Genomic DNA, 14,551 nt, shown 5'->3' on the forward strand with positions numbered 1-14,551 from the left:
ATGTTTCCTGCCTCCAGAGTGTCCAATCCTTTAATAATCTTATATGTCTGAATCAGATCCCCTCTCAGTCTTCTAAACTCAAGGATATACAAGTCCAGTCGCTCCAGTCTTTCAGCGTAAGGTAGTCCCGCCATTCCAGGAATTGACCTCGTGAACCTACGCTGCACTCCCTCAACAGCCAGAATGTCTTTCCTCAAATTTGGAGACCAGAACTGCACACAATACTCCAGGTGTGGTCTCACCAGGGCCCTGTACAGCTGCAGAAGAACCTCTTTGCTTCTATACTCAATCCCTCTTGTTATGAAGGCCAGCATGCTATTAGCCTTCTACACTATCTGCTGTACCTGCATGCTTACCTTCAGATCTCTTTGTACTGCCCCTTAACCTATATTGATTCCATTTACGTAGTAATCTGCCTTCCTGTTCTTGCCACCAAAGTGGATAACCATACATTTATCCACATTAAACTGCATCTGCCATGCGTCTGACCACTCACCTAGCCTGTCCAGGTCACCCTGTAATCTCCTAACATCCTCATCACATTTCACCCTGCCACCCAGCTTAGTATCATCAGCAAATTTGCTAATGTTATTACTAATATCATCTTCTATATCATTAATATATATTGTAAAAAGCTGCGGTCCCAGCACTGATCCCTGCGGTACCCCATTGGTCACTGCCTGCCATTCCGAAATGGAGCCGTTTATCACAACTCTTTGTTTCCTATCAATTCAAGTTAGTACTTTGCCCCCAGTACCATGCACCCTAATTTTGCTCACTAACCTCCTGTGTGGGACTTTATCAAAAGCTTTCTGAAAGTCCAGGTACACCACATCTACTGGATCTCCCTCGCCCATCTTCAGAGTTACATCCTCAAAAAATTCCAGAAGATTAGTCAAGCATGATTTCCCTTTCATAAATCCATGCTGACTCTGACCTATCCTGTTACTACTATCCAGATGTGTCGTAATTTCATCCTTTATAATAGACTCTAGCATCTTTCCCATCACAGAGGTCAGACTAACTGGTCTATAATTTCCTGTTTTCTCTCTCCCACCTTTCTTAAAAAGTGGTACAACATTAGCCACCCTCCAATCGACAGGAACTGATCCCAAATCTATCGAACTCTGGAAAATAATCACCAACGCATCCATGATTTCTCGAGCCACCTCCTTCAGTACCCTGGGATGTAGACCATCAGGCCCAAGGGACTTATCAACCTTCAGACCTAACAGTCTTTCCAACACCAATTCCTGGCAAATATGAATTCACTTCAGTTCAGGTCCTTCAGCCACTGTTACCTCAGGGAGATTGCTTGTGTCTTCCCCAGTGAACACAGATCTGAAGTACCCATTCAATACTTCTGCCATTTCTTTGTTCCCGTAATATATTCCTCTGTTTCTGTCTTCAAGCCCCCAATTTTAGTCTTAACCATTTTTTTGCCTTTCACATACCTGAAAAAGCTTTTACTATCCTCCTTTATATTTTTGGCCAGTTTACCTTCATACCTCATTTTTTCTCTGCGTCTTTCCTTCTTAGTAATCCTCTGTTATTCTTTAAAAGCTTCCCAGTCCTCCATTTTCCCATTTACCTTTGCTATATTATACTTTTTCTCTTTTAACTTTATATGTTTCTTAACTTCCCTCGTCAGCCACTGCCGTCCATGCCTCCTCCTAGGATCTTTCTTCCTTTTTGGAATGAACTGATACTGCAACTTCTGCATTATACCCAGAAATATCCACCATTGTTCCTCCACTGTCATCCACCACTGAACTTTGGCCAGCTCCTCCCTCATAGCTCCATAGTTCCCTTTATTCAACAGAAATATTGTCACTTCCGATTGTACCCTCTCCCTCTCAAATTGCGGATTGAAGCTTATTGTATTAAGGTCACTACTTCCCAATGGCTCCTTCACTTCGAGGTCCCTGATCAATTCTGGTTCGGTGCACAATACCAGATCCAGAATTGCCTTCTCCCTGGTTGGCTCCAGCACCAGCTGCTCTAAGAATCCATCTTGGAGACACTCCACAAAGTCCCTTTCTTGATGTCCAATACCATCCTGATTCTCCCAGTCTACCTGCATGTTGAAATCACCCATAACAACTGTAGTAACATCTTTGCGACAGGCCAATTTCAGCTCCTGATTCGACCTATATCCGACATCCAGACTACTGTTTGGGGGCCTGTAGATAACTCCCAAGAGAGTCTTTTTACCCTTAGAATATCCACACTGACTCTACATCCCCGATTCTAGGACCCCACGCAAGGGACTGAATATCATCCCTTACCAACATGGCCACCCCACCCCCTCTGACCGACAGTCTGTCCTTACGATAGCACGGGTAGCCTTGAATACTCATTTCCCAGGCCCTGTCCACTTGAAGCCATGTCTCAGTTATCCCCACAATATTGTATCTGCCAATTTCCAAAAGAGCCTCAAGCACATCATTCCCCACTCTGTCAAAGACCAGAATACTTGGATCAAAGTTACATTGGTCAAATTGTTTATCTCCAATGTAAAGGTAAATCCTTCCTTTCCAAACTACACTCTCCTCAAGACAGTGAGCAGGTTACAGTAAGGAAACAAAACAATAGAATGGGAAGTCATTTACATGGAATATAAACACGAGCATTGCCCTAGTGGGCTGAATGGCCAGCCTCCCGGGATAATGGGGATACGATGTAAAATACTGGAGTGGGAACTTAACCTGGTCACTCTGAGGCCAATGGTTACTCAAAGTTACCCAGAATTTCAATTGTTTTGGAAGCACCCCTGGATCCTTACTGAATATCCAGGGATCAATACTGAATATTCAGGGATCAAGACAGAATATCCAGGGATCAATACAGAATAGAAAGGAGCTGAAAATGTGTTGCTGGTTAAAGCACAGCAGGTTAAGCAGCATCCAAGGAACAGGAAATTCGAGGTTTCGGGCCGAGCCCTTCATCATGAATCAATATAGAATATTCAGGGATCAATACTGAATATCCAGGACCCTTACTGAATATCCAGGATCCTTACTGAATACCCAGGGATCAATACTGAATACCCAGGGATCCTTACTGAATACCCAGGGATCCTTACTGAATATCCAGGATCCTTACTGAATATCCAGGGATCAATACTGAATATTCAGGGATCAAAATTGAATATGCAGGACCCTGACTGAATATCCAGGGATCCTTACTGAATATCCATGACCCATACTGAATAGCCAGGGATCCGTACTGAATACCCAGGGATCCTTACTGAATATCCAGAACCCTCACTGAATAGCCAGGGATCCGTACTGAATACCCAGGGATCCTTACTGAATATCCAGAACCCTCACTGAATAGCCAGGGATCCGTACTGAATACCCAGGGATCCTTACTGAATATCCAGAACCCTCACTGAATAGCCAGGGATCTGTACTGAATACCCAGGGATCCTTACTGAATATCCAGAACCCTCACTGAATAGCCAGGGATCTGTACTTAATACCCAGGGATCCTTACTGAATATCCAAAGACCCTCACTGAATACCCAGGGATCCGTACTGAATACCCAGGGACCCTTACTGAACATCCAGAACCCTCACTGAATACCCAGGATCCTTACTGAATATCCAAGGACCCTGACTGCATATCCAGGATCCTTCCTGAATATCCAGGGATGCTTACAGTATATCCAGGGATCCTTACTGAATATCTAGGAATCCTTACTGAATATCCAAGGACCCTTATTGAATATCCAGGATCCTTACTGAATATCCAGGGATCCTTCCTGAATACCCAGGGATCGTTACTGAATACTCAAGGATCCTTACTGAATACCCAGGGATCCTTACTGAATATCCAGGGATCCTTACTGAATAACCAGGGATCCGTACTGAATATCCAGGGATCCTTACTGATTTTCCAGGGATCCTTCCTGAATACCCAGGGATCGTTACTGAATATCCAGGACCCTTACTGAATATCCAGGGATCCTTACTGAATACCCAGGATCCGTACTGAATATCCAGGGATCTTTACTGAATAACCAGGATTCTTAGTGAATATCCAGGATCCTTACTAAATATCCAAGGACCCTTAATGAATATCCAGGGATCCTTACTGAATACCGAGGATCCTTACTGGATATCCAAAGACCCTCACTGAATACCCAGGGATCCGTACTGAATATCCAGGATTCTTACTGAATATCCAGGATTCTTACTGAATATACAGGGATCCTTCCTGAATACCCAGGGATTTTCCTGGATATCCAGGGATCCTTACTGAATATCAAGGATCCTCACTGAATATCCAGGGATCCTTACTGAATATCCAAGGACCCTGGCTGCATATCCAGGATCCTTCCTGAATATCCAAGGATACTTACTGAATACCCAGGGATCCGTACTGTATACCCAGGATCCTTACTGAATATCCAAAGACCCTCACTGAATACCCAGGGATCCTCACAGAATATCCAGGATCCTTCCTGAATATCCAGGATCCTTACTGAATACCCAGGATCCCTACTGAATATACAGGGATCATTTCTGAATACCCAGGGATCCTTACTGAATACCCAGGGATCTTTCCTGAATATCCAGGATCCTTACTGAATATCCAAGGATCTTTACTGAATATCCAAGTACCCTTACTGAATACCCATGGATCCTTACTGAATACCCATGACCTTTACTGAATATCCAGGGATTCTTACTGAATATCCAGGTATCCTTACTGAATATCCAAGGACCCTTACTGAATACCCATGACCTTTACTGAATATCCAAGGACCCTTACTGAATACCCAGAATCCTTACTGAATACCCAGGGATCCTTACTGAATATCCAGGGATTCTTACTGAATATCCAAGGACCCTTACTGAATACCCATGACCTTTACTGAATATCCAGGGATCCTTACTGAATATCCAGGATCATTACTGAATATCCAAAGACCCTCACTAAACATCCAAGGACCCTTAATGAATATCCAGGGATCCTTACTGAATACCGAGGATCCTTACTGAATATCCAAAGACCCTCACTGAATATCCAGGGACCCTTACTGAATATCCAGGATTCTTACTGAATATACAGGGATCCTTCCTGAATACCCAGGGATTTTCCTGAATATCCAGGGATCCTTACTGAAGATCCAGGATCCTTACTGAATATCCAAGGACCCTGACTACATATCCAGAATCCTTCCTGAATATCCAAGGATGCTTACAGTATATCCAGGGATCCTTACTGAATATCCAAAGACCCTCACTGAATACCCAGGGATCCGTACTGAATATCCAGGGATCCTTACTGAATATCCAGGATTCTTACTGAATATCCAGGGACCCTTACTGAATACCGAGGAGCCTTACTGAATATCCAAAGACCCTCACAGAATACCCAGGGATCCGTACTGAATACCCAGGGATCTGTACTGAATATCCAGGATTCTTACTGAATATCCGGGGATCCTTCCTGAATACCCTGGGATCCTTACTGAATACTCAGGGATCCTTACTGAATACCCATGACACTTATTGAATATCCAAGATCCTTACTGATTATCCAGGGATCCTTACCGAGCATCCAGGACCCTTACTGAATATCCAGGGACCCTTACTGAATATCCAGGATCCTTACTGAATACCCAGGGATCCTTACTGAATATCCAAGGACCCTTACTGAATACCCAGGGATCCTTACTGAATATCCAGGACCCTCACTGAATATCCAAGGACCCTTACTGAATATACAAGGACCCTGACTGCATATCCAGGAACCATACTGAATATCCAGGATCCTTAATAAATATCCAGGGATCCTAACTGAATATCCAAGGACCCTCACTGAATATCCAGGATCCTTACCGAATACCCAGGACCCTTACTGAATATCCAGGGATCCTGACTGAATATCCAAGGACCCTTACTGAATATCCAAGATTCTTACTGAATATCCAGGAATCCTTAACGAATACCATGGAGACACAAATTCAAATTCTACCACAGACCTTTCTTCAATAGTTCTGGAATGATCCGGGAACAGTAATGATGATGTGTAGGAATGTGGTGAAAACCCATTCTGATTCACCAATGGCCTCACAAGGAGACACCCTCTTGACCTTGGTCAGCCTGGCCTGTGAATGGCTTTATAAACACAGCCATGTTAGTGATCTTTAATTAACGTTGAAGTGGCCAAGCAAGGGACTCATTTAGCTCCACCACCCTTTGTGAGGGCAATTAGGGACCAACAACAAGCTCTGGCTGTGCCAGTGATGCCAACATCTCATGGTTGAGGAAGCTTCCTGCCAAGAATCACTTGGAATTTCAGGGATTTCCCAAATTGATCAAGGAATTCTGGGGAGTGATGGGAATTCTGTTCAATGATAGCAACTCAGTTCCCCTGCCCTGTCCCCTCTCCCCCAATACCACTCCCCACACCCTCCACTCTTCCCAGACCCATTCCCCTACTCCCTCCCCCTCCCTAACCCCACTCCCCTTCCCCCTCCTCACTCCCTAACCGCACTCCCCTTCCTTCTCCCTAACCCCACTTCCCTTCCATCTCACTAACCACACTCTCCTTCCCCCTCCCCTCTCCCTAACTCCACCCCCTTTTTCCCTCCACTCTCCCTAACCCCACTCCCCTTCCCCCTCCCCCCCCCTCTCCCTTACTCCACTCCCCTTTCCTCTCTCCCTAACCCCAGTGCCCTGTCCCTTTCCCTTTTCACCAAAACCCACTCCCCTCCCCTTCGACCTCCCTAACCACACACCCTCCCCTCTCCCCAATCCCACTCCCCTCCCCTTCCCCTATCCCCTAACCCCACTCCCCTCGCCTTCCCCTCCCCCCCAACCCCACTCCTCTTCCCCTTCCTTTCTCCCCTAACCCCACTCCCCTCCCTTTCTCCCCTCCCCTAACCCTACTCCCCTCCCCTTCCCCTCTCCCTAACCCCATTCCCCTCCCCTTCCCCCCCAACCCCACTCCCCTCCCCTTCCCCTCTCCCCATCTCCACTCCCCTCCCTTTCTCCCCTCCCCTAACCCCACTCCCCTCCCCTTCCCCTCTCCCCATCTCCACTCCCCTCCCTTTCTCCCCTCCCCTAACCCCACTCCCCTCCCCCTCCCATCTCCCTAACCCCACTCGCCTTCCCTTCTCCCTAAACTCACTCCCCTCCCCTTCCCCTCCCCTTCCCCTCTCCCCAACCCCACTCCCCTCCCTTTCTCCCCTCCCCTAACCCCACTCCCCTCCTCTTCCCCTCTCCCCTACCCCACTCCACTCCCCGAACCCACTCACCTCCCCTTCCCTTCTCTCCTAACCCCACTCCCCTTCCCCTTCCCCTCTCTCCTAACCCCACTCCCCTCCCCTTCTCCTCTCTCCTAACCCCACTCCCCTCGCCTTCCCCTCTCCCCTAACCCCACTCCCCTCCCCTTCCCCTCTCCCCTAACCCCACTCCCCTTCTCCTCTGCCTAACCCCAATCCCCTCGCCTTCTCCTCTCCCTAACCCCACTCAACCCCCCTTTCCCCTCTACCATAACCTGTCTGCCCAGCCCCTTCCCTAACCCTCTCACCTCATTCGCACCCTCCCACTTCCCTGCCATACTCCCCTCCCTCCACACCACCATTTCAGGCACAAGATGGGACTCGTCCCTCCCAGAGAGGGTACCCACACCCAACGAGGGCTCAGTTTCTCTTGCAGTTGACATTTCAAGACTGTGCAATGGAGAAAGAAATCCTTAAAACGAAAACAGTGACCTCCTTGGTGTTTTTGTGCCGTTAGTTTAAATATTGACTGAAGTTCCAGGGATGTGGATTGGGAAAGTTCAGGATTCATTCTGGTAAATAATGGACAGGCTGTAGGGCGGGGCACCACGAGGACTGACCAATGGCATTGTGTCGGCATGGTGGGGGATGGGGAGGTTGCAGGTCATGTGGGGAAACGGTTGACCCTTCCAACCTGACCTCCATTCCCAGTCTCCATAGCAACAAGCCTGAAGTTAAGGCCTGTTCCCTCAACCAGAAAGGTGAGAGGTCAGCAGATTGCTATAATTATGGCCTGATTTGCTCGCGAGCATTTTCATGATTGATGAAGCAACAAATTACAAACAATCATATTCGCTTTATAACATTTGTTGAGAACAAATAATGAAAATATCAGTGTGACTGATTGATTAATTGAGAGAATGAGCACAAGGCAGAGACACAAAAGCAGCTCAATAAGTCAAGTGCACAGTCTTCAGACAGATACCTCCCTTTTGTACTTCAGACTCTTTGGACTCATGCACTTTACAGATGTGACCAGCCCCTCCCTCACCCCAGGCACTTATTGATCCCACACGTGACACTATTTGAAGGATGTGGAGAACGAAAGGGATGGGACTTCATACAGAACCCACTGCTTCCCTCCTGCAGCCTTCTCAAACCTATAACCCCAGTATGGTGGTATCGATGAGGCTTCAGAGGGGGAGGGGAAACTAAAGTGGCTATCACCCTTTTCAGAACCATTACCTATGTGTGGGACTGCCTACCTTCACATGGTAAAGCCATTGCGAGCACTCCCATCAAAATAGTCATCACTGCCATCGCCATTACCACCAGTGCCACCATTAACTACCAAGACCACCATTATCACCATCATCACCATAAACAACACCACTGACATCACCATCACCATTAGCACCACCAGCACGGTCACTGTCAACACTAGCACCTTCACCACCATCACCACAATCACCGAGATGACTACATGACGTCACAATGTTATCAATCCCTTCTTGCCATCATCACTATCATGACCATTACCATCAACAAGACTGGAAAATAACATAGGGACAAAATCAATTCTGGGATCATCCACCTTTCCTGGCCCCACATCCCAGAAATGCCTCTTTCTCAGCCCCACATCCTGGGAATATTTGTCTTTCCTAGACCCACATCCTGGGAGTGTCCATCTTTCCCAGTCCCACATCCTGGGAGTCTGCCTTTCTCAGCCCCATATCCAGGGATTGTCTGTCTTTCCCAGCCCCACAACTAGGGACCATCCCTCTTTTCCGACCCGCCATCCCAGGCAATGCACTGCCCAGCGGGTTTCACTGGGTCCTTAAGCCCCATTGGCCCCTTTCACCTGGTCCCCTTTGCCAAGTACGGAGTGTTGGGATTGTAACGTGCCCCGGGTCTTCTCTCCCCAAATACAGTCGGCCCACAAACCCCCTGCCTCACTCTCCCTTTCTCACACCCTGGACATCAACAGGAGGGAGATAGGAAGCGACTGGATGGGGTGGGGTGGGGGGGCAGTGCCAATGAAGAATATCTGAAGACACTGGTCAGTGGAGGAGGAAGGAGGGGGGGGAGAGGAAATTTAAGGTGTAAGGTTCATAGCCAGAGGCTGCAGAAAGAAATCATTTTGTGAGAAATATGAGGGAGCCGGGGGTGGGGGTGGGGAGGAGGTAACAGAAAGGGTCTGAAATAGCAAACTGAAAAACTCAACAAAGCTCTGGTTGAGGACCATTGCCCTACTTCATTTAGATTGAAGAGAGGGGCAAGGCACGAGGGTTTTAATGTACAACGGTGCCCCTCATTACTGCCAGCCAACAGAAACCGTCTTTAACATTCACAGGGAGAGCAGTGAAAGAAACCCTTTGTAATTCACTGCAAAAAAAACAATCATTCAACAAATGGCCTGGATTTCAAAATCTATCCCCTTGCTTCCTCACCAGGAAACCATTGTTTTTTATCGGTTGCTTAACACTTCCAATAAAAAAGGTGGGGACAAAGATAATCACGCTCAAATCTTATCTTTAGGAGGTAATGACATTTTGTTTGTTAAAGGCTTTACCTGTGCAGCCATGAACGAGAGATCCATGGTGGGTTACTGGAGTGCTCCACTATTCGAAAGTTGACAGTCGCAGGCTCTGATCAATCGCGTTTCCCTGGCAGTCTCTCTGTTTCAGCACCAGCGGCTCTCTGACAGCATCCCTTTGTCTCTCTCTGTCTCTCTGTCTCTCTCACACACACACTGAGTGACTTCCTCCCCTTATGGACAGCTCCCAGCCGGGATGGGTTTCCGAATGCAGCTGCTTTCTGCACTGAGCTGTCCGCCAAGGTTCCTGGACCAAGCTTGTGGGGACAGCTTTGTTCCTCCAGCAAGCATCTCTAAATAACCCTTCCCATTCTGGGCAGACTGAGAGAGACCATGGCAGGCAGCAATCATGTGGTGCTGTTTTCATCCGCTCAAGCTGTCATGAGTCTTGTATTTAGTTACCAGGGCAACACTCCCTTAGCAACAAAGGGCCTATAAACCAGAACATAAACTAGTTTCTGTTTCTTAAAGGGGTCCTCTGTATGCCTCACCCTTGGGAATCAGATCCATCGTCATTGAGAAATAGAAAATATAATAATGTAAGTTGCCAGAAATCTCAATTAACAACAGAAGATGCTGGAAGCACACAAAAAATTTATTCATGTCATCCCAGTCTCAGGTGCTTTTTGCTTTTATATTAACATTTAAAACATGACCATCTCTCCTCCAAAAATATCTAATATTCATCTTGACTCCAGACGTTAGCTGGCTCGCTCTCCATGGGTACAGCCTGACCAGCTGTGATCTCCAGCATTTTGAAGTTATCACACCCAGAGTTCTCTTTGTCCCTTTGAACTTCTGCCAATCTTGTCCAATTCTCAACAACAACCTGAGTTTGAATAGCAACTTCAACACCCTCAAGGTTGTTCACCATCCGACAAATGTTGACAGCGAGACACACACAAGAGCAGGTCAGAGGCTGGGAATACTGCAGCAAGTAACTTACCTCCTGACTCCCAAAGCCTGTCCCACCATCAACAAGGCACAAGTCAGGAGTGTGATGGAATACTCCCTGCAAAGCAGCCGTTTGACTGACACGACATCCACAAACACCCCCTCCCTCCTCCACCGAAGCTCAGTAGCAGCAGTATGTACTATCTACAAGATGCACTCCAGAAATTCACCAAAGATTCCTCAGACAGCACCTTCCAAACCCACGGTCACTTCCATCTAGAAGGACAAGGGCAGCAGAACACCACCCCCTGCAAGTTCCCCTCCAAGCCCCTCACCATCCTGACTTGGAAATATATCACCGTTCCTTCACTGTCACTGGGTCAGAATCCTGAAATTCCCTCCCTGAGGGACATTGTGGGTCTCCCTACAGCACATGGACTGCAGCGGGTCAAGAAGGCAGCTCACCCCCACCTTCTCAAGGGGCAACTAGGGATGAGTAATAAATGCTGGCCCAGCCCCTACCCCATGAATGAATAGAATTTTTAAAAATTGTAACAAGTAACCAAATATTTGAATAGCCAATGTTGGTCCTTTCTTTAAGAAAAGCAACAGGGATAATCGAGGAAGTGACAGACAGCAAGCCTTAGCTCATGGCTCAGAAATTCGGAGAAGATTCTTTGGGACTGGAATTTACTTACATTTGGAAAAATATACTAACTACAGGCCACATGGGGCTTTGTGCAGGGAAGGTCAAGTCTCACAAATGTGATTGAGCTTTATGTGGAAGTGGATGAAGATGATTGATGAGGGTAGTGCTGTGGATGTTGTCCATATGGACTTTAGCAAGGCTTTTGACAAGGTCCCTCATGGCAGGCTGGTACAGAAGGTGATGTCATGTGGGATCTGCAGTGAGAGGGTAAGATGGATATAGAACTGGCTCAGTCAGAAACAGAGTAGTAATGGAAGGGTGCTTTTCTGCCAGGAGATCTGTGACCAGTGGTGGGAGCCTTGTTGCTATATTTGGAGGAGAATGTAGGAGACCTGATTAGTAAGTTTGCAGATGACACGAACATTTGTGGAGCTGTGGATAGGGAGGAGGATTGCCAGAGGATACAGCAGAATGCAGATAGGCTGGAGATTAAGGCAGAGAAATGGTAGATGGAGTACAATCCAGACAAATGCGAGGTGATGAATTATAAGAGATCCAATGTGGGAGGGACGCATACGAGAAAAGGCAGAATCCCTAAATGCATCAACATATGGAAGAATCCAGGCACACTGGTCTAGATTCCCTTGAAAGGGGCAACACAAGTGGATAAGGTAGTCAAGAAGGCATAAGGAATCCTTGCCTTCATTGGTTGAGGCGTAGAGTATAAAAATTGGCAAGACATGTTGCAGCTGTTTAAAACTTTAGTTAGGCCACGCTTGGAATATTGTGTACAGTTATGGTCACCATACTACCAGAACATTCTGGGGGCTTTGCAGAGGGTACAGAAAAGGTTTACCAGGATTTTGCCTGGTTTGGAGAGTATTAGTTATGAGGAGAGATTGGACAGACTTGGTTTGTTTTCACTTAGACTTCAAAGGATGAAGGGCAGTCTGATGCAGGTTTATAGAATTATGAGAAGCCTGCATAGAATGATAGTTAGAATCTTTTTCCCAGGAGTAGAAATGCCATTAACTAAGGGACCTAGGTTTAAGGTAAAGGAGATGTGATAGGTAGGTGTTTTTTTAGACAGAGGGTGGTAAGCGCCTGGAATGCACTAGCCGCCGAGATGGTGGGGGTGGATACAATGACAATGTTTAAGAGGCACCTTGACAGTTACATGAACAGGGAGGGGATAGAGGGATACAAACAGCATAGAGGCAAAAGGCTTTTAGTTTAGAAAGGCTTCAGGTCTCAGCACAGTCTTGGTGGGCTGAAGGGCCTGTTCCTGTGCTGTAACGTTCTTTGTTCAGTTCGTTCACAACAATCAGTTTTAAGGAGTGTCTTAAAGGGGGAGAGAGAGACACACACACACAGAGGCAAAGGGATTTGCAGAGGGAATGCTGAAGCTCAGGTCCCGAGCAGCTGAGACCTGAGATGGAGAGATTAAAATTGGTGATTCTCAAGAGGCTGCAATTAGAGATCTTGGAGGGTTACTGTGACTGAAGAGTCAAAGGTCATTGACCAGGAATTTGAATCAGCTTCCGCCTTGCTCTCTCGCTCTCTCTTTCTCTCTCTCTCTCTCTCTCTCAAACTCTCTCTCTCCCTCTCTCTCTCTCTCTCCCTCGCTCTCTCTCTCTCTCTCTCATTCTCTCACTCTCTCTCTCCCTCTCTCTCTCTCTCACTCTCTCTCTCTCTCTCTCTCCCTCTCTTCCCCTCTCTCTCTCCCTCTCTCTCAATGTTAATTGACCTACTGAGTGTTTCTCTTGAACTTTCAGTCTCTTTGTGCACCTTTGTCTACTTTAACAGGAAGGTTAATTCCTCGTTGACCAACGTTAGCTGTTCTAAGGAAAAGGCTACCTTTCATAATTTAGCTTCCCCACCCCCACAGCAGGAATCGCTGACCCTATCTGAACTCACTCCTGAGGTCAGAGTCACTGATAAATTCCAATTTGCTCCCCCTCTCCTCATCCATTCATCCCATTTGTCCTTCTGTGCAGATGTTTAGATAAATGACAATTAGCCTATTTGTTCAGTGAATTGGAAGTTGGCATAACTATATCCATCTCATTAAAACTCCTATCGTTGTGTTCAAATTTCTCCACAGCCTCTGGGGCTCTATCCCTGTAATAACAACGCTCCTTCCTCTAATTGTGGGACTGTGAACATGCCTGTTATAAATCAATTCACCATTGGTGACCATTTCCCCTGCATCCCGGCTTCTGGAATTCTCTCTTCAAAGTGTTCCTGTCTGTTCATGCCTTTTGCTCACTTCCATGTCACATTTGGTCTGATAATGTTCCTGCTTGTCACCTTGGAATGCTTCACGACATGAATGGGGCTACATCAATGCAAGTTGTTGCTGATAAGCTCTGGCTTTAACGATATCTGCTTGGAGAACGGTGCAGGTGAACCCGGCAGCAAATCCGACGGTCCAGGGAGGTTCTGAGGTTGCTGAGGGGAGGAAGGTTGGACATGGTGAAAGATGTAGTTGTTAATAATAACACGATCACTCTGAGCCGGCCTGTGTGCCATGCTGTAACCGTCTTCAGGACTCTCCGTGTGTACCTTGTTCCAACGTCATAACTGGGTTTAGGGGAATATAGGCTGATGAGCAGGGATACAGACTGAGGAATTGATGGAATAATAGTAATATTGCTAGGCTACTAAAGCAGAGAGGTAAGAGTTCAAATCCCACCACAACCCGTGGCATTTCAGACCCATGGTGACATGGGTAACTTTTAAGTGCCCTCTGAAATACCCTAACAAGCTGCTCAGTTCAAGAACAATTAGGAATGGCCAGCAAGTAGTGGCACTGATGCCCTAATCTCAGCAAAGAATAACACAGCAGTCGTAACCACCAAGATGGTCAGCTTACACACTGGGTTCAATGAAATAACTCAGTCGAATCCCAGAGAGAGAGCTTACACTGTCCTATCACATGATCTCTCCAACGATGAGTGTTAAATTAGAGATGGGAATGAACTCTCTGCAGTCTTTCTGCTTCCTGTGCTGCACTGGGTAATCCCTGAGTCAGGATGTTGTGATCTGAAATCCCACTCTACAGAATCGAACACCAGACCCATAGTAGTGCAACATGGTCAGAGGTGTCATCTTTTCTGGATGAGGCTAAGTTCTGGCTAAAGGTCCCATGGCACAGTTTGAACAAGACCAT

The sequence above is a fragment of the Hemiscyllium ocellatum genome, chromosome 8 (genome assembly GCF_020745735.1).
Source record: "Hemiscyllium ocellatum isolate sHemOce1 chromosome 8, sHemOce1.pat.X.cur, whole genome shotgun sequence".
Taxonomy (NCBI): domain Eukaryota; kingdom Metazoa; phylum Chordata; class Chondrichthyes; order Orectolobiformes; family Hemiscylliidae; genus Hemiscyllium; species Hemiscyllium ocellatum.